This window comes from Chelonia mydas, chromosome 1 (assembly GCF_015237465.2).
Source record: "Chelonia mydas isolate rCheMyd1 chromosome 1, rCheMyd1.pri.v2, whole genome shotgun sequence".
In the NCBI taxonomy this organism is placed as follows: domain Eukaryota; kingdom Metazoa; phylum Chordata; order Testudines; family Cheloniidae; genus Chelonia; species Chelonia mydas.
In genome coordinates this window covers 281,409,183-281,429,438 of record NC_057849.1, presented here as the reverse complement: position 1 = coordinate 281,429,438, position 20,256 = coordinate 281,409,183, and the positions used below count along the sequence as shown (strand labels likewise).

The following is a 20,256-nucleotide window of genomic DNA, read 5'->3' as shown; positions in this document are numbered from 1 at the left end:
AGCCCTACAGGGCAGGAGCAGGTAACCATCCCGCTACAGTCTTACTAAAGGAATTTATGGTTAAATTAGTGTCTGGTGGTTTTCCAAATTAATATTAATAATTCCAACATCTAGTATCTTCCTCTGTTATTTTGTAGTGGTGTCCAAAGGCCCCAGTTAGGATCGGAGGCATGTTGTGACAAGCACTACACGATACTGCTCCTGTCCTAAAAAGTGTACAGTCTAAAAGGGTAGAGTTACAGCATATAAGCAAAGTGGTCAGGACACTAGCGGAGCCTGCATCTTGTTAGTTCCTGTAGTACTTACAACTGTATTCAGTTATTCATTTACTAATAGGGAGGGTAGGTGGCATGAAGGGGGGCAGGAATTGGGGCACTGAAGGGGAGAAGAGAAGAGGGCAGAAAGTGGAAGAGAGGGAGGTTAGGATGGAGAGGGTCAGGGAAAGCGAGGCTGGTAGCAAAAGTAAAGTGATGAAAAGAAGATTGGGGCAAACAACTAATCAGTAGTAGAGACACAATCATTTCACAGTTGTAAAAAGCAAGCTGCAGTGCTGACATTGCTTTCTAGGGCTGTGAAGATCAGAACATGCAGGTAGGAACTACAGGTAGGTTTCTACCTGTTCCAGCTATTGCTAGAGAAGTCCCTGCTGCTCATGGGTGTTTGTTTTACTCCTGGAGTGTTCCACTCTTCTTTCTTCAACCCACGTGTGACCATCTTGGGACCTTCCAGGACTAGAAGTAAGAGCTCTGTGTCCCATTGGAAAGCTGGGGATCTCCCCTTCCCAATGGTATAAATTCCCCATATCTAGTCATGGATGACCTTACATTTGTCACAGAAAAATTAGGACAGAATATTACCTGGCCTGCAATTTAGTTCAGTGTAATTTTTTTTTATTTTTCATGAGGGTGAGGAAAGACTTGTACATTTGGATGAAAGATGAAAGCACTTATGTAGCAGGTTGACGTTTTTGTTTTGTATATGTGGCTGTTTGAAGCTACTCAGGAGACTGGAACATGGGAAGTAGGGAGATGGACTCAGATGCTCCTGATATGACCTGTGCAGTGAGAGAAGCAGGATTCCATGGTGCAATGATTCATTCAGAGCATGTCTCACCAGATTGTATTCAATGAGGCAGGGCTTTGTCATAGAGAAATTAACCAGGCATGCCTCTCCAGTGCAGCCAGCCTTCCTTCCAACTTTTGGATGATTGTTGTTAAAATACAGAAAACAGGATGATAGTGGTGTAAAGGTTTAGACTGAAGAAGTGCAAGCATCCACAGAGTTCATGCTGCTGCTTATGCTTGAAGGGACAGGAAGGCCAGAGAAGAAGGGAGACAATGGCCCAGCTCCCCTCTGCTTCCTGCATTGCCAGCACAGTCAGGTTATCATGGCGGGAAATGCACAAATACTCTCTTAGGGATGTTGTAGTGGCTGTGCTCTTTGGCAGCTCCCAGAGCCAATATTGTATGTATATGCAGATTGCTTGGTTAACACTCTTCTGCAGTACTCAGAGTAACTACTTCAAGGAAGCATTACTCAGGAGCTTCTTGAAATTTAAGACATCATTTACTTGTAGAAATCCAATGAACAGCTGACAGGCTGTGGCAGTTTGTTGCATCTGTCAATCTGTTCTTCAGTTGTCAATGCACAGCATGTGGCAGAGATATTTTCAATAGCAGGAAGTAAGCCTTGCTAATCTCTGTAAAACCCAGAAATAGTTCCTCAATCATTCCAGTTTAATGGTTGATTCTTCTGCTAGGATAGCAGTGTCAACAAATTTAAGGGGCAAAATAAGTCTGGATTCAACAAAATATTGACCAAGAAATAGAGGATTTCATTGCACAGTCTAGTGAATCATAAAGATATGCATATATACTTTTTTTTTTAAAAGTTCAGTTTAAACATTGAATTGCAGTGCCACTTTAACACAACTTTGTCACAATATTTAGTGGGAAACACTTAGAGCAAAATGTTACCCTGCTAACCAAAAATGTGAAAAAAAGAAATACTCATTTATTCCTGCGTGGCTGTAGGATCAAATTTAAGGTGGGGGAAAGAAACTATGACATGCCTTTTTATTTTAGGGTTTAAAAGGAAGCATATGTTTTAAGATCTGACCATCATAGAGCACAAATAATTTATGATGAATTTCTTTGGGATTTAATTAAACAATGTATATGGTTAGAAAAAAAAAGATGATGTTATTTTTACTTTTATCATGAAAAATAGGGTAGGAAGACAGGCTAAAATATGCTGGAATATACAGGCAAAAATATGTGCAGAAACTCCTTTTCAAAGCATATATTTATTGTGTTCTGTATGTGCTTTAGAATATGATTTCGGGACAAATCCTGAACTGGCCTTCAGTGTGTTGGAGATCTCTTTGGGGATGAGTTGGCAGAACATGAGGGATGAGGAATTCTTTTAACAGGATATAGAAAGGCAGCAGAGCCGTTTTCTGGTAGTTACTGCTCCCTTTTTTGTGGCTATGGTAGCCCTTACAGCGAGTATTCTCTCTCTCTTTCTCTCTCCACAGGAAAGAGTGGCTGATGGCTCCACCTAGTTTTAGATCCTCACTAGCCCTTTTCTTGCTATGTGCCATCCTATATACTGAAGTGCAGGAATACCTCTTCTTCTGGGTCCCCAAACCTACCTCCCCTTTTCTACAACAGCACTGCACTGTCTACTGGGTCTGGGTCTTCCATAGAATCGTAGAAGTGTAGGACTGGAGAGGACCTCAGTAGGTCATCTAGGCCAGTGGTTCTCAAAGCCAATCCGCCGCTTGTTCAGGGAAAGCCCCTGGCGCATTGGACCAGTTTGTTTACCTCCCGCATCTGCAGGTTCAGCCAATTGCAGCTCCCACTGGCCGCGATTCGCCACTCCAGGCCAGTGGGGGTGCGGGAAGGGTGGCCAGCACTCCCTGAACAAGTGGTGGACCGGCTTTGAGAGCCACTGATCTAGGCCAGTCCTTTGCACTCGAGGCAGGACTAAGTAATAACTAGACTATTCCTGGCAAGTTTTTCTAACCTCTTCTTAAAACCTCCATTAAATCAATAGATAGACTTCCATTGACTTCAGTGTGCTTTGGAATAGGATCAGGATCAAGGAGCTGCACAGGACCCTCTGAATAGGAACTGGGAAAAATTCCTATGGGTAGAAGAGCCACACCTCCCTGCTAGTGCATCCGTGAGTGCTAGCTTCCTTAAATGGTCTGTGTGAATGTGAGGCCATATATGCTCTCCAATGCTGGTGTGACATTGCACTCCATATGTTTTATGGAAATATGCTAATGTGTGAATATAATGTAACTGGACTATGCTTTATGCAAAAGGTCTCTTGTAAAGTATCATTACAAAGCATATAATCTCCTGAGTGTGTTCATCCTATTTGTATGAATGTATCATTCTTGTGTCTGAAACTAGGAATATGAAGTATAACTCTGGGTCCTATTGTAATTATGCAATGTGGGGGCCATTAATGGTGGTTTGGAATCTGGATGGCTCCCATTGATTAGGACAATTGCCTGTAAATGGCTCTGTTTACTTGCAAACCTTCCTGGGTGCATGAGGGCCAGCCCTGGAAGAATGGAAACTGGGGTCTCTCAGGATATGTGACCATGTCATCTGGTAATGAAATCCGTCTTAAATCTGGTACTTTTCCATTTAGGAGAGGTGAGGACCCAGAGAGACACAAGATTCCCGCCTTGTGCCAAAGCTATAAAAGTGGGTGGAACAGAACAAAGGGGCTGCCAATCATGAGAAAACCCCTAGTTATTACCTGCGCTGAAGCTAACAAGGACTATACCAGGGGAAAGGATTGGGCCCAGACTAGGAAGGATCTAGTCTGTGAAAGAAGCTTACTGGAACATCTCTGAAGTTGAGATTTTACCTGTAAACAATTTCTTAATGTATTAAGCTTAGACTTGCGTGTTTTTGCTTTATTTTGCTCGGTGACTTACTTTGTTCTGTCTGTTATTACTTGAAACCACTTAAATCCTACTTTTTTTTCTTAATAAATTCACTTTTGTTTATTATTGAACCCAGAGTAAGTGATTAATACCTGGGGGAGCAAACAGCTGTGCATATCTCTCTATCAGTTATAGAGGGCAGACAATTTATGAGTTTACCCTGTATAAGCTTTATACAGAGTAAAACAGATTTATTTGGGGTTTGGATCCCATTGGGAACTGGGTGTCTGCGTGCTGGAGACAGGTGACCTGCTGAGCAGTTTTTGGTTAAAGTCTGCAGCTTTGGGAGCATGGACCAGACCTGAGTCTGTGTTTCAGCAGGCTAGTGTGTCTGGCTCAACAAGGCAGGGTTCAGGAGTCCAAAGCTGGCAGGGAAAACAGGCTCAGAGGTAATCTCAGCATATCAGGTGACAGTCCCAAGGGGGTCCTGTGACCGAACCAGTCACAGCTGGCTTGCCAGGATAGCTGTCTAGCAGCAGACGGAAGTGCATGTTGCACTTTCTAATATGGTGGGGGGAGGTGTCTGAATGCCAGAACTCCTGCGAGTAATTCCCATTAAGCAAACATTTTCTAGTGACGCTATTGATAAGTTATGCCCTTATGCACTTCTAAAAGTGAGTTTCTGACAGGCAATATTTGCTATGTAGGAAAAAAAAAAGACCTCAAATGTAGGGATAGAAAATAACAGGTGTGATACCCTTGTAATCCCCTTGAAAATGCTGCCACACCGAATGTTGTCATGTGTTTAAACTTTCCCAATCTGCGTGCCAATTCCCTGGCGGATTTATGCATGTACGTGCACACTACCCTGATTTATGCATTTTCAGCACAAGTAGCCTTTTTTTAAAATGAAAATTTTCATAGAAAATTCTTCATATTTTAGAAAGTTTTCAACTTTTGAGGACAACCAAGAATAAGAAAATAAAAAAAAAAATCAATTTTCATTTTTTCACTGAAACAAAAAATATATACTGGTTTCCAACTGGCTTTTGTCATGATTCTTTGCATAAAATTTCTGCAAGATGCATTATGTTTGAATTCACTGATCTTATTTAATATATTTTCCTGCCTATATCTTTTGGAAATATACATAAAATCATATTAAAGTGGATTTACTTTAAAAATAAATATGTAGCCCAAACTGAAAAGTCAGCCAATATACTTCGTGAATTATAAAAAAAAAAGATGAAACTAGGTGTGACCCATTGTAAAACACACTAACGTATCTTTGAATAACGATATATTACAAATTCTTTTAAAATCAATTTAGCTGATACTAGAACACGTGTCGTAACGACTGCTATAGTTAAAGTTGCATAAAGCATTTCAACTCTACCTCCTTATTTTCGGTCACTTAACTTTCCCAACCCTTCCAGTTTGGGGCTGAAATTTAGAAGGTTCGGTCTCTTCCCAAAGGTGACTGTTCCTGGAAAGGTTGAGTGAAAATATTCCAGCTGTTTCAGCATAAGTACTTTCCCCATTATAAAGAAAATCTCCACTTTTTTTGAAACAGCGGTAACAGTGAAACAGCTGGTGGAAGAAAGTTGAAATTTGGCAGGGCAATAGCCCATTTTGGGAGCTCTGATGAAAGCTCAATTAAAGCAAAACTAGTTATGAGTCACTGAAAATTGCAGTCTCTACATGTTCATTTTTGCAATTTTCTCACTAGGTTCATGAAGTGGTGTAGCTATGGAAGGCTGCACTGCACATACACATGTGGCTCACTTAGCAGTGCAGTGAGAAATGTCGTGCAGGTGTACAGAGAATGTGGCTGGGCTATGCAGAAGGCCCTTCCCTCAGTAGTTATACAGTTTGCAGAAGTGTTTCGGGGTGTCTCAGTAGTGTGAAAGCGTTCCAAATTATGGAATATGATTGGGCTTTCATTACATGATCACATACTGTTTCGCAGATAAGGACTGGAGACAGTCCCGTAACTAAAGAGAAACATTCCTATGGGCATTGGATTCCAGTGGGCATTGGATCAGACCCAAAGTGAGCAAAGACTTTGAGTGAAATCCTGGAGCTACTGAAATCAATGGCAAAACTCCCACTGAATACGAGAGTCAGGATTTCACCCTTCAGGATTTTATCCTACAACTCTAGGTAAGCCCAAATGAACGAAAATCACAGATATCACTCTTTATTTCACTGTTTTTTCAGTATGCCACGTGGGAGAAAAACTTCCGTGTACATCAATGGATTAACTAATACTCTATTTTCTGTTAGCAGTTTGCTGGTAATAACATGTTGAATAATAATAAGAAATAAATATAAGGGAGATAGGTCCTAATTTTGCTCTTTAGTCATTCATTTGCCATTTAATGCATGTGACCTGATTTTCTGCTGCTTTGGGCCTTTTGCCATAATTTGCTCTGGGGCAAATTGGGCACAAAGTGAAGGTCGAGCTATTGTTCTGAAACAGTTGCGTTTTCCCTCCACCTCACACAAGTGTAAATGGTGTAATTGAGAATCTGGCCCCTTGTGTCAACAAGGCCATTTTATACCATTCTAGTAATATAAAGGAAATTTAAAGTGAGGGGCAATTTAATTTATGCCCACTTCACATTTCCAGAACAGTGTGATGTGGAGTTAGTAAAAATAAAAAAAATCAAGCCCTAGGTGTATGGAAGGGGAGATTCAGGCCATAATTGGCAGTCAAAACATGCTTATAGCCCAAATTAACCTTAGTATGAATTACAGCCATGTAATAACTGGAGACTAGACTGCAAAATGTAAAGACGTGATTTTTATATTTGTGATATAACAAGCCAATTACAGTCACACACTGAGGAAAATGCTACGTTTTATTAGTTCTCATCTCCCTTTATGAGGCATATTTGGGGCTATATTTCACTGTATCTCCAGTACACATTTCCATAAGATTAATTAGCTAATGTTTGTAAAGCACTTTGAAACACTGAAATGCCATATGAATGTCAACTCTTTCTTCTTCTAATTTATTATAAGTGAGATGACAGTACTGTTTAGATGTTGACTAAAGCCTTGTGATTTTTATGGTCACAACTTTGTCAAAAAGATTTTATCTTCCTAGCAGCAATGTGCTACCAAATATGTTGAGCCTTAAATCAACAGCTGTTTCACCTCAAGCAAGTTATGGATTTTCCTTGATTTACAGCAGTCAGGTTTTTTTTATTTCTCTTCAGAGAGGAATAGGGGGAGAAGCATGTGTTCATGCAGACAAACAGCATAAAGGCCAAGGATTGCTTAAAAAAATAAGTATCAGAAATTAGGCTTTTCAATCATATTTAGGCAGCTACAAGAGTGACCTGATTCTTAAAATGTGGAGGATGCAGCCGCTCCCACTGACATCAGTGGGAGCTGCTTCTTGGGCAGCAGTCAGCACTTTTGAATTTAGAAAGTTATGTTTAGTCACCTGTTTTTGAAAATCTTAGCCAGAAGTCCCCACTATGTGCTCTAAGGGAGGTTCATCTCATTTCAGTGGGATCCTTATAGATGGAGGGGACTGCCCACCTGGCTGTCATGGCAGGACTGGAAACCTAGTTATTGTTCCACATAGTGTGTGTTATACCTTTCCAAATGTCTTAAAGTTCATATGAGTATTTTACAGGCAGGGTGCCCTGGTGCAAACAATGACAGTAGGTGCAGGACAATGGAGGCTCAGGTCCCCAGGGTGAAATTTGTACACTCACACTTTGTGCTAGAACAGGTGAATCAAGCCCATTGTGACAAAACAGTGCTTGCTAATAGAGTTCGGCCATGTGTTCCTTGACCAGTGTGTATAAGAATATTTTTTTGAAAACCATGCTACACAGCCCATACTGTACACTTTGCTCCCAGTAGTGTTGGATATTAGTGATTAGTTTCTAGCATGAATCTCAAACAAAAATATCCCTAATGGTTAGACAACTTGTGTTAAACCATTGGTTGGAGCTAGGAATGTTCAAGGTTATAGCTAGGAATGTTCTGATCCCAGTATGGACAGTGCCTTTATTAAATAAAATCAGTTAACTTTATGGCGTTCATCATTATTCTTTTCACTTAAAAAGTAAAGCCTGCAAAAAACTCATAATCTTTATAGTGATTGAAGATGAAACCTATTCTTATGCTGCACCAAACTCCACCAAACTAATGACTCTTCATTTGAACTTATTTTACTCCTGCTTTGACTCACTAATTACTGATACAACATTACTGATGGTAACATTTGTTATAGTAAGAAATAATATAATTGCATAGCTACAGAATTAAATGCTTCTGTTTTCTTGCTGTAGGATTTTTCAGCATTTTGAAAGTCCATCCTTCAGGGTCTGATTCTTATTACCCTAAAGCAGCTTTAAATCCTACTATTCATTGTTTCTGGTCAGTTTGTCTAGTGGACTGCTGGGAGTCCAGGTCTTCAAGGTTTGGGGCTCTAGGGCCAGGGTGTGACTGGAATCCCAGGGGAGCCATCTGAGTTCACTCAATTAGGGTGAACTGCAAAGAATGGGGAAGGCAATCCCCAAAGCTGGTGGATATTCCAATACTTAGATTTACCAAGCCAGCACAAAACAGCTTCTGTAATACCTCTCTGGTTACTCAGAAGTCAACAACACCGTTCCCTTAAAGTAACCCAGCCTCAGGCCTCCACCTAGGTACCCAAGTCAAATATGATGAAGATTACTGAATTCTTATTCATCGTATAAAAAAGTTCTACCAGCCCCAAAGGATCGGACACATTACCTCCCCAGGTTAATGAATATTCCAGATCTTACCCAAATACCCGCTTACAGCCAATTCTTATTAACGAAACTAAAATTTATTAAAAAAGAAGAGAGAATTGGTTAACAGATCAGTATACAAATAGACAAGAGTATAATTCTTGAGGTTCAGATTCATAGCAGAGATGGTGAGCTTTGTAGTTGCAAAAAGTTATTTCAGAATTGGTCCATAGGTTATAGTCCAATGTTTATATTCAGGGCAGTCCAGTCAGCACTGGAATCTCAATCTTGAGGCTTAAGCTTCCCCTGCATTGAAGAATCAAGCAGATCTGAGATAAAAAGCATTGAGACCCAAGGGTCTTTCATATAGATTTCTAGCATCCACTTAACCATACAGTCCTGGGTAAACAATAGGCTTTTGAAGTAACCTTCTGTTTCCAATCATCACCGCTAATTAACTACATGAATTACCTTATGATAATTTATCCATTAAGCAGTTAATCACAAACTTTATAGAGACACATAGACAATGACATTATTGCACCCAAGATTCATCTAAATGTTAATATTCCCTTTTGATCTCTGAATCAACAGCAACAGTGACAGACAGGAACTGTCTGTTTAGATGGCTAGCATCTATAAGTAAACACACCCAATTAGTATCACTTCTAACAATATAAATTTGCATTTGCAGTTCTAGCCTATCTAGCATTGAATGGCCCTAATTACCATTTGCATACCTTTCTAACATGACTTTAAAGGTGGGCTCTGGGTTATTTAGCCTGCAAGCTGCTTAACCCTTTCCGGCCATGTGTTACACTTCGTATAAGATTCGTTGCAATTATATAACAGTGGTAGCAATAATGATTTGCATGATTATATTTTAATTAGACAACGTCACACAGGGACTCTGGGCTTCAAGCGTCTGTGACTTCAGGGCACCTTGCCATACTGACTACCTCAAAATCGGGGACCTGAGGGCTTCAAAGCTCCCTGCTGAAGAGCTGGAAGCTGTGGGACCCTGGCTCTATGCAGGGATCTGCTCCCTACCACAGAATTGAGAACCTTTGAGCCCTGGATCCCAAACATGGAGTCTTTTTCCAGCTTGGTCATGGCTTCCAGGGATTCTAGGCTTCCAGTTCCATGGGGTGCTTAGAAGCCCTAGGAGCCATGGCTGAGCTGGGAGCTTCCGAACTTGGGCTCCCACAGTCAATCTCATTATTAAATTTTCAAAACAAAATGTTTAAACTATATCTACACAAATTCTTTCTCTTTTCCTTTTAGTGAGAAAATCCAAAACTTGTTTTTTGTTCGGAAAAGGAATGAAATTTTCTTTCAGAATTTCCCACGGAATAGAAATTCTTACTTTTGACTAACTCCGCTAGATAGTCCTCTCTTCCCATGTGTATTCAGTAATATCTGATGACTAATGACTAACATAAATGTTTGCTACTGTTTACTTCTATCAGTTCTAGGTGAGAGCAATCTAGATTCCATTCTATTTTTTACATAATCAACAGAATTGTTGTCTAAGTTAAGATTGCAGCATCCTTGTTGTTGGTGATGCATATGCCAGGAAGAACCCAGCTTGGCTTTCAGATCTCAGGTTGAGTTTGCAGGACTGACTGTCAGAAAAAGATGGGTTTTCTTTGCAATCTGATCAGATTTTATCTGGAAATCAGCAAAAGAAACATGAAACCTCATGATACCAGTTCTAGAAAGTCACTTTTTTGAGCAGAACCATACTTTAAAGAATGATATAAGATGCGTATGGTGACTGGTATATTTTGTAGAAGATATTTTACTTGTAATAATGTAAATTATAGTGCAGGTTCCTTTACGTTGTCAGATGACATAGCACCATTCAAACAGAGTAAAATATTGCACTGAGTTCACACTTTCAGCCCAATCTCTTGTACCTCAACTATAAGGATAGAAATTATTATAATTTAGTTGAGAATCAGCTTTGAGCTTGAAACCTTACATTTGAGAAATCTCAGACCTTACTACTTTGTGCATAAAATATCATATTCATAGTAGTAAGATTTGAGCCTTTTCCCCATCTTGGAGCTAAAATGTCTTGTGCTGGGTGGGGGGAAGAGTAAAAAAGCTCTGCTGGCATAGGGTAGTCTGCACCACTCACCAGCCTCCCATTTTGTATATCTGTTAAGTGCTTTGTTTAAATTAGAGTTTCTCTCTTTTGTTTAGTGCTAACTGGTAAACATGGAGGCTTTTCCCTAGCATTTGGTTAGCAAATACTATCAACCTAAACTGTAACATATAACTGCCAACCCAGTCTCTCAAATGTAAATTTACAAAATTCTCTTTGCCACTAGGCCAGAAGGGACACATTGTCAAGTCTGCAGGTATAATGAACCTAAAGAGGCAGTTACTTTACATTTCCTGGCATCAGATCTTCATATGAAATAACAGCTTATAAGGGAAGTTGCTTCTGGTCTTGTGGCGAAGTAACTCCTGATACAGAAGGTGACTGTTATACAAGAACAAAGTATTGGGAAGCAATTGCCACCCACCTCCACACCTTTATCATATCCCTTTTCCTGTGTCACAGATTGTTTGTAGAACTAGTTGAAAAATTTCCATCAAAACTCCCAGTGCTTCTGCCCGTGTATTAGAAAATGCCTCTGAGAGCATTTTGGTTGAAATTTTTCATTACAAAAAACAATAACTAATCATGGAAAATTTCAAGCCACACACAATTTTTTTCCATAGCATACTCTTCATAATCTAGAAAACTATGTAAAATAGCCATTGCCACAGCGTGTGGCACTGCTCCAAGAGATATGTATGATATAGCTCATCATTTCCCCAGGTGTGACTGAGCCCTTTAGTATGGACATTTTGTCTTCTCAGACTTCGTACTTTAGCTCAGATGTTTTATTTATTTTTTAAACTTTTTGAGACAAAGTGCTCATTTATGGTAAGGTACTGTTTTCTGGTGCTAAAACAGCTGGTTCTTCCATACCAATATTTTTTAACTAAAATAGCACAGCAAGATCTGTGTGGATAGAGAAGAAAGAAATAAATCAGCTGGTGAGCCATTAGCATTCACTTTACATGGTGAAAAACAAATATAGCTGTCATTTTCTAACATTCCCGATAGATAAATTGAAAATGTGTATCATTCTTTAACATGGTAAAGAAACAGAGAGCTGCCTATTACTCTGAGAGATATTACTTGTGTAATATATATTATCAAGGGAAAAAATGATCTATCTAGCTTGATGGTTTGAAGTTTCAAGCGTAGCTTATCATATCTCTGGATCATAAAAGACTCATTTGAAAGAAAAAACAATAGAAAGTATTCAATTAAGAATGAACAAAATAAATGGCAATTGTTCCTATCTTCCTCCACTACTCTGCTCTCACTATTTTAGTTACCAAAAATAGTAGGTGATGGTGGGTGTTACAAAATTCTTGATAATATTGGAATTGACTTGAATGTTGAGATTTATATCAGTGTACCATATTTTGTAAAGGGTGCCAATATAGTTGCATGGGTTTTTTTGTCCCGGAAAATACCCCTGTAAAACAGGAGAAAATGTTTACCATATCTTTCTTCTGGCTTGTAGCTGAGTCCCTGAAAGTAAAGCAAATTTGTCATGATTTGTCAGTTTTTCTCCCACAAATGCAAAACTTCTATGGATGTCTAATTTGCATGAGAGCAGTATAATGCTCAGCATGGTGGTGTTCCTTTTCAGAAGACCTGCACTGGGAGTTAGTCATGCTGTAGACAGTTTTCTGCTTCACTCACTATACTCAGATCCAATAGTCATCCAGATTAATCCCTGGTCTAATTCCATTGATTTAATGAATTTTAGTTTGAAGTTAGTGCTTGCAAAAAGTAGGAGATTAACAACCTTGGAGACTGAACTACGCATAGAATGGGTACAACGTAGTCAGCAACTGTATAAGCAGTAAACAATCAAGTTTCACACTGCCCTGCATCATGCCTCATCCTTGACCTGCAAGGACCATCTGTAGAGGTACAAAGCTAGTTCAGCCTTGATGACTGCAGCCTCTCTGCTGTGACTGCCATCTAGCCAATTGCATTATCAGTTTATTGTCCTCCTGGAATTAGACTGAGCTCACCAAACTCCTTTCAAATGGGACACTACCAGCCATTAAACAGTAACAATCTCTGGGCAAGTTTTGAACCAACCAACTAGAGAGAGAAGGCTTTTTATCATGTTACCTATCCCCTGACATATTCACTCTTACTCAACCCATATTTCTGACATTATATGCTTTTTTACTTGTCGGTTTCATCTGTGTGGTACAATGTGCCTTTTTCTAACTTCCAAATGCAGAGAAGGATCCTAGTTAATCATTACTTTCAACAAAACTGGTCTTTGCCAAAGAATAACCAATGTTTGGCAGAAATTCTAAGATGCCAACAGCTAATTGAACATCAATTGATGAGAAACCTGTACATTAGGGTACAATGCTTTTGGAATTAGGCTAAATATCAAGTACTCCTGTCCAATCTGCCTTTGGATTGGTCATTGGTAGCATCAGCTTCCAGCAGTGCACTGAATTATTCTTTAGCTAGTACTATTAACAAAAAGTAAGAGGCTTAATTCTGTTGGAGAAAAGCCCTTGTCCTGTCAAATTCTTTTCAGTGGTCAACACATAGCATTTGACTTAAGAGATAACTGACAGAGAATTTATTCTGAATAACTATAACAGTTACATACATTTCAGCCAATAAGATCTCCTCACTAGCAGCTTTGGAAATGCAAGATATAAAGTGTGTTCTAATTTGTAATATTTTAATCTTGCCAATTTAGAGTAAGAAACAAACAAACGTTTTCATACAATATACTTGACAAGCATCTATTTCAGCATTCCCCGGAAGCAAATTTCCAGTGTTTTCTTACAGAATGTCTTATTAAAAAGTTAACAAAAGCAGAGTGTATCTTTGACAGATAAAATTACAAAATTAATGGAACAGGATAATCCATTCAGAGATACAGCAAAACACATTAAGAACCACATGCAAAGGAATGAGAAGAGGCACTTACATTATTGAAGGGAGAAATGAATGGTACTAATGATCACAGTTGCCAACTTTCACACGGTAAATAAGCACCCTGACTTTCACAATAAGACAAAAATCAAGCTAATCCTATTTCAAAACAAGTGAATCCCTAAGAACCCCAACACTCTGTGACTAGATCCCCCTGGTATGCAGTCTGGGACTATGGTGGGCCCACTGTGTACCCTTGACTCTCTCCCCCTCTTGCCCCTGCTTGCCCTCCCTTGCCCCTGCTTGCTGGGAGCCAATGGGGAAAAAAAAAAAAAACAACCGAACAAGCTGCAGCAAGCTACAAGTCAAACAAGCTACAAGCCAAAAACTAGCCAACAAGCAATTCACAAGCCCAAGCCAATTAAGTCAAAAACAAGCCCAATTTCTGCGTGGTTTTTTTTTTTTTTTTTTTGTGGGTTTAGCATGTTTGCAAAAGATATGTTTTGGAATTTTTTTCTCCCTATTATTAAATTATAATAACTTCCAGAGGCCTCTGTCAGGATTGGGGCCACTTTGTGTTACATGCTTTACAAACACAAATGAAGATAGAGTTCCTACCCAAAGAAAATTCATTTTTATGTACACATAGTCAGAAGTACATTAATTGGATTTGAATATTAAATAAAATTATTGTTATGCTCACTAACATAATATGCAGGGAATTTTGTTACTATAGGAATTTCATTTCAATAAAGCACTACAAAAGCATGACATAGTTTATTTGCAATTGCAGTTTCTTGTGCATTTCTATTATTACCACTTAATAACATTTGCTTTGCCCATGGAGAATTGATAGAATGTCACATAACAGTAATCATTTCTAGTTTGTGAAGTAAGACTTAATTGGTATTTTATTTTCACTTTAGACTGTATTAAAAGAGCTCTGTGGAGCTTGAAAGCATGTGTCTTTCACCTACAGAAGTTGGTTCAATAAAAGATATTACCTCACCCACCTTGTCTACTTTCCATACAGTTTTTCTGCTATCATCTTCTGAAATGAATTGAAACAGTCAATGCAGTTCTATGTAGTAGGTACTTACAAAACATTTGAAAGCAAGAAGGAGAGAGAAAAAACTTTTTTTTTTTTTCTCTCTGACTGATTTTGCTGCAGTTGAAGTCAATGGCTGAACTCCAATTGACTTTGAATGTTATTTGGCCTTCGATAGATACACGGATACACACCAATACATAGCAAGCAAATTTCCAACCAATGTTGTAAACAAGAGAAGAATATTTTTGTATAACAAGGCTGCTACTCTGAAACCTTTGTATAACCTGCAAATCTTATTCTATCCAAATACTGTAGATGCATATTTTCTGTTGTCCAAATCTTACTAAAAGGGAATATTTGGTTTTCATTTTATTGGTGATATTCTGGCTCTGAAAATAGCTTTTACATTAGTTCCTTATTGAATTTCTATTGAATAAGAATCTATTTTCCATAATCTTCATGGGATAAAACACTTGTTAGATTAGAACTATTAAGTTTGTCTGAAGACTTGGTGTGCACTAAAAGAAGATAATATAATAAACCACAACCTTTGTGGCTTGCATTAGACATGGTATTGTTTGAGGCTGTGACATTCCCACTGTCTCTCTCTTTGGCATATAAATGTCTGACACTAACGATTCATGTTTTCATGCTTATTGAGCATCCCCTCTTATTTTCTCTAAAGGAGTCTTTTGGCTCACCTGGATTCAAAACAGGAATGTCCCTTTTTTTCTAGGAGCTTAGCCAAGAAGACTATGGCTGATTCAACTTTCCTGTCAAACCCCGTTTTTAAAAGTGCTTGGCTTGCCTACCTGAGCTCAGGTGGGAAAAAGACAGAACTTTCTTCGTTTTCTCAGAAGCAAAATCCTTAAAGTTTTCTTGATGACATCAGAATCCACTTCATTTCTCTTAAATTCCACTTAGAAAATACTTTATCTCAGATATTATAGTAATGTGTGCCTGCATAAGACTGTGGATAAATAAATCTTTTTCTTGGAGTGAAATCTTCTAGTTATATAGTATAGGCTTTTTCTAAACCCAATCTAATGGTTCCTATTCTGGCAAAATTTTCGTTGAAGTTGATAGTACTTTTGCCTATGTAAAAAATGCAAAATCAGCCCTTTATGTAAATAGGGTTGTCTGACACATTCAGCTTTTCGTAAAAAGAAAAGGAGTACTTGTGGCACCTTAGAGACTAACCAGTTTATTTGAGCATGAGCTTTCGTGAGCTACAGCTCACTTCATCGGATGCATAGCATATCGTGGAAACTGCAGAAGACATTATATACACACAGAGACCATGAAACAAAACTTCCTCCCACCTCACTCCCACGCTGGCAACAGCTTATCTAAAGTGATCCTCAAGTAGAGCCATTTCCAGCACAAATCCAGGTTTTCTCACCCTTCCCCCCCGCCACACTATCAGAGGCTCGTTCACCTGCACATCCACCAATGTGATATATGCCATCATGTGCCAGCAATGCCCCTCTGCCATGTACATTGGTCAAACTGGACAGTCTCTACATAAAAGAATAAATGGACACAAATCAGATGTCAAGAATTATAACATTCATAAACCAGTCGGAGAACACTTCAATCTCTCTGGTCACGCAATCACAGACATGAGGGTCGCTATCTTAAAGCAAAAAAACTTCAAATCCAGACTCCAGCGAGAAACTGCTGAATTGGAATTCATTTGCAAATTGGATACTATTAATTTGGGCTTGAATAGAGACTGGGAGTGGCTAAGTCATTATGCAAGGTAGCCTGTCTCCCCTTGTTTTTTTCCTGCAAAACCTCCCCCAAGACGTTCTGGTTAAACTTGGATTATTGCTGTACACATTGTAAGATGAGCTGTTGCCAGCAGGAGAATGAGTTTGTGTGTGTGGTTTTTGGAAAAGGAGGTGTGGGGGGGGGGGTGAGAAAACCTGGATTAGTGCTGGAGGTGACCCACCTTGATTATCATGCGCATTATAAAGAGGGGTTTCAAAGGGGGATGGGCTGTTGCCAGCAGGAGAGTGAATTTGTATGTGTGTGGGGGGGGGGGGGAAGGGTGAGAAAACCTGGATTTGTGCTGGAAATGGCTCTACTTGAGGATCACTTTAGATAAGCTGTTGCCAGCGGGGGAGTGAGGTGGGAGGAAGTTTTGTTTCATGGTCTCTGTGTGTATATAATGTCTTCTGCAGTTTCCACGATATGCTATGCATCCGATGAAGTGAGCTGTAGCTCACGAAAGCTCATGCTCAAATAAACTGGTTAGTCTCTAAGGTGCCACAAGTACTCCTTTTCTTTTTACGAATACAGACTAACACGGCTGTTACTCTGAAACCATTCAGCTTTTCAACATCTACATCTCAGCCTTCCAAAAAAACTGATGGAGTCCCACTGTTGTGGGGAGTTGCAGCAGTCTAATGTCCTTTGTTTCTGTTCTATTATTGCATACTGTATTGTTAGTAGCCAACGGAGTTTTCAGTATTCGTTGAGTCAGGAATCTTGCTCTGTATACATCTTCTTTGTTATGATTCTATCAAAGTGACTCTTCAGGCCAGAGACTCAAAATATTTAAGATTCTACTTTCTAAACCAATGTCTTATTGGTGTGTGGAAAGCCATCCCATTTTACATTAATCTCTTCCAGGATACCTTGGATAGAATGGTCTGGGGAGAACTGCTCTTCTGTGAAAGAATGTGTGGTCTCTGCAGAGTGGAATTGGTTATGAGTCATGGTCTGGGGATTTTTGTAACTTGATAAGGCATAAACAACAAGTAAACGAGATAAATACTGAGGCTGAGATTTTCAAAGTCAAATAGGAGATTTAGCCACAAAAACCCAACTGAAATGAGTGGAAGTTTTGTAGCTAAAACTCTCAGTTGGCCTTGAAAACCCCAGCCTGACAGCCCATATTCTGTATAAAAAAGGGCACAATTACAGATCTGAATGTAAGTTAAAAAAATCCCACAGTTTTTTTTTGACTTCCTTACATAATACTGAACTTCTTGTGTCGCCTGCATGAGTTTAGTTTGCATATTAAATACACAGATTTAGTCAATCACTTCCTACACTACCTATCTGTGTAGTTTTAATGCCCTTACCATTGTAGTATCTGAGTGCCTAGAGCCTGCACTAGACTTTCAACTTTTAAGCATTAAAAAATTAATAGCAAATTAAAGAAAAAGAAAAAAACCTTAGTCTTCTATGGTTCCAGCTAATGTGACTATATATCCCAAAAGAAAAGATTGTGTATATAAGTTAGAGAGTGTTTGCAAACATTACTGTTAATGTGTGCACCTTATCAACATACATTGATTTTAAACACATCCTTTAGTTTAAATAGCTTTGATTTTCTGCCTGGAAGACAAAAGAGAACATTAATAGCCATTGCTTATTGAGTTTACAAATTTTTACATTAGTTCATCTACAATGATCCTTTGTTTGTTACACCTTAACTTAAGATATTACAAAGAATACTAAAGATGCTATCCCTCTGAAGGGTAAGAGGTATACTCAGTGTAAATACATGTTTGCTATTAATTTAGTTCTGCTATTTGATGTCACTCTTTGTAAAACAATGAAGTTTTTGCAAGGTTACCAAAAAAACAACAATCTCTAGTGTCAGTTTATTACCTGTCGAAAAATCATTATTTCCTTGTGGCAGCAGAGTCAAATTCCAGACATTATTTATAATCTAGGAAAAATTATCTTTGCAGTGGCACATGACACAACCTTCAATTCCTAGATGAATCCAACAAAAATTGTCCATTGGGATGAGACTTTGCACTTGATCTTTCAGCCTTAAATGTAATTTTTGAGAAGGTTAATTGTGAGAGTGGCTTAAAACTGAGAGGCATGTTCTGCCTATGTATAATCTGTCTATTACTGCAATGCATTCCAGCAAACCTAAACAAAAAAAGTACAGTTGAGTGGTTGCATTTTACCTGTATGCAGATCATTAGAACCTTTTGATGGGTCATAGGTCAAACCTGAGATCTTACTGCAAATCTTGGAAGAACTACCCTATAAATGTCTTGTCATGACCTTCAACTTCAGTTTTAAGGGGAGTTCAAGTCTGACTGCTCATTCAGGATGGCATTATTATATATTGCTATTTATTGTTGTTATTATACACAGTTGCTTATAACTTTGCCAAATTTTCACCATTCACCCTGAAATTTTCCATGCCAGGTATCTACCTGAGGCTGATTTTATTTTTTATGTTTATTTTTAAGTTTCAGCAAAAATGGTTCAGCCATTTCTCAGAACAAGATTAGTGAAAAATACATTATTTTGACTTTGTTTAAAAAAAATCTTACCTCTATTTTACGAAGAATCTGCTGCACCTCCTAGAGTCAAGGAGGTACCTTTTGCTGTGTGTGCGGAACTTGGTGAAACTTCCAAATTTGGCCAAGTTACATGCCTTTGATAAATCTCAGTTCACACATACTAAGCAGAGACTTGTTAGAGTATGGCAGCTACATTTTTTGAAATTTCTGTCTGCCGTGAGCCTGCTCCAGGCCAGGGCTGCAGGGCCGAGCAGGAATTTCCCTACAATTGTTGCCCACACTGCTGAGGGCCACTGTGGTACCAGGCACATGAACTGAGATCAGGAAGCCTGTCTTTCCTGTACTTACAGTGCCTACCCTGCTGACTCCAAGGCACTCTGGCGGAGGAAACAGCCTGATTCATATGCAGAGGGGACAACAGCTGCACCTGGGGTGGGTAGAGGTGGGGCAGAGGAAAGAGTAGATTGGGGCATGGTGTCTGATAGAGTTGGGGATGGATTTGGACTTAGAGCTGCAGGAGGAGACTGGAACTGGCTGGAGAAAGAGCTTGCACTGGGACCTAGGAGAGAGACTAGGACTGGCAGGGCAAGGAGATTAGGAGCTGTGGGGGACAGGCTGACAATGGGGGATGGGAGAGACTGAAATTGGATGAGGACCTGGGGGGTGGAGACTGGGACTTGGAGATAGAGCCAGCAGGGGAGACTAGGACTGTCTGGGCAAGGAGACTGTGACTGGGATGAGAAGTCTGAGGAGTGGAGAAGGATTCAGATGAGAAACTGGTGGGGAGAGGACTGGAACAAGGACAAGCTGGAGTGGATGGGGTAGAAAGGGTCAGGCTTCAGGAGAGCAGGGGCAGAAGGGTATTTCCCAAACACCGCACAATCCCTTCCAGAGCCAGGAAAGAATCCCAATATTCCTGAATCTCACCATTCCTCTGCTGGAGGATGTGTCTCATGTCTGTTTGGTGCTGGTCAATGGGATGGCTCCCTTCTACTGTTATCAGTTACGCAGTTAGATCAAGTATCATAGGTCTGTACTGTGGATCTAAAGGTTCCAGTGTTGCTGACAACCCATGTGGGTGGCAAGATGATGCTATATGATGGGATTTCTGTTATTTTCAGTTTGCCTTTTTTAGAACCTAGGACATTATGCACTGTTTGTCTGTTTGAAATGGGCCACCCTCATTACCACTATAAAAGTGATTTTTTTCTTCCTTGATATTCTACTGTTAATTGAATTGTCTCGTTAGCACTGACCAGGGCCAGCTCTAGGCACCAGCAAAACAAGCA

General features: G+C 39.4%; 1 long non-coding RNA gene across 1 annotated transcript in view; it reads right to left on the bottom strand.

Annotated features, from left to right (window-relative positions):
• Positions 1 to 8,765: 8,765 nt before the first annotated feature.
• LOC122466087 overlaps positions 8,766 to 20,256 on the bottom strand; it is a 27,812-nt gene continuing 16,321 nt past the window's right edge. Inside the window, exon 3 of the long non-coding RNA XR_006291324.1 lies at positions 8,766 to 8,952. This is a non-coding gene — a long non-coding RNA (uncharacterized LOC122466087). The remainder of the gene's footprint in view (positions 8,953 to 20,256) is intronic.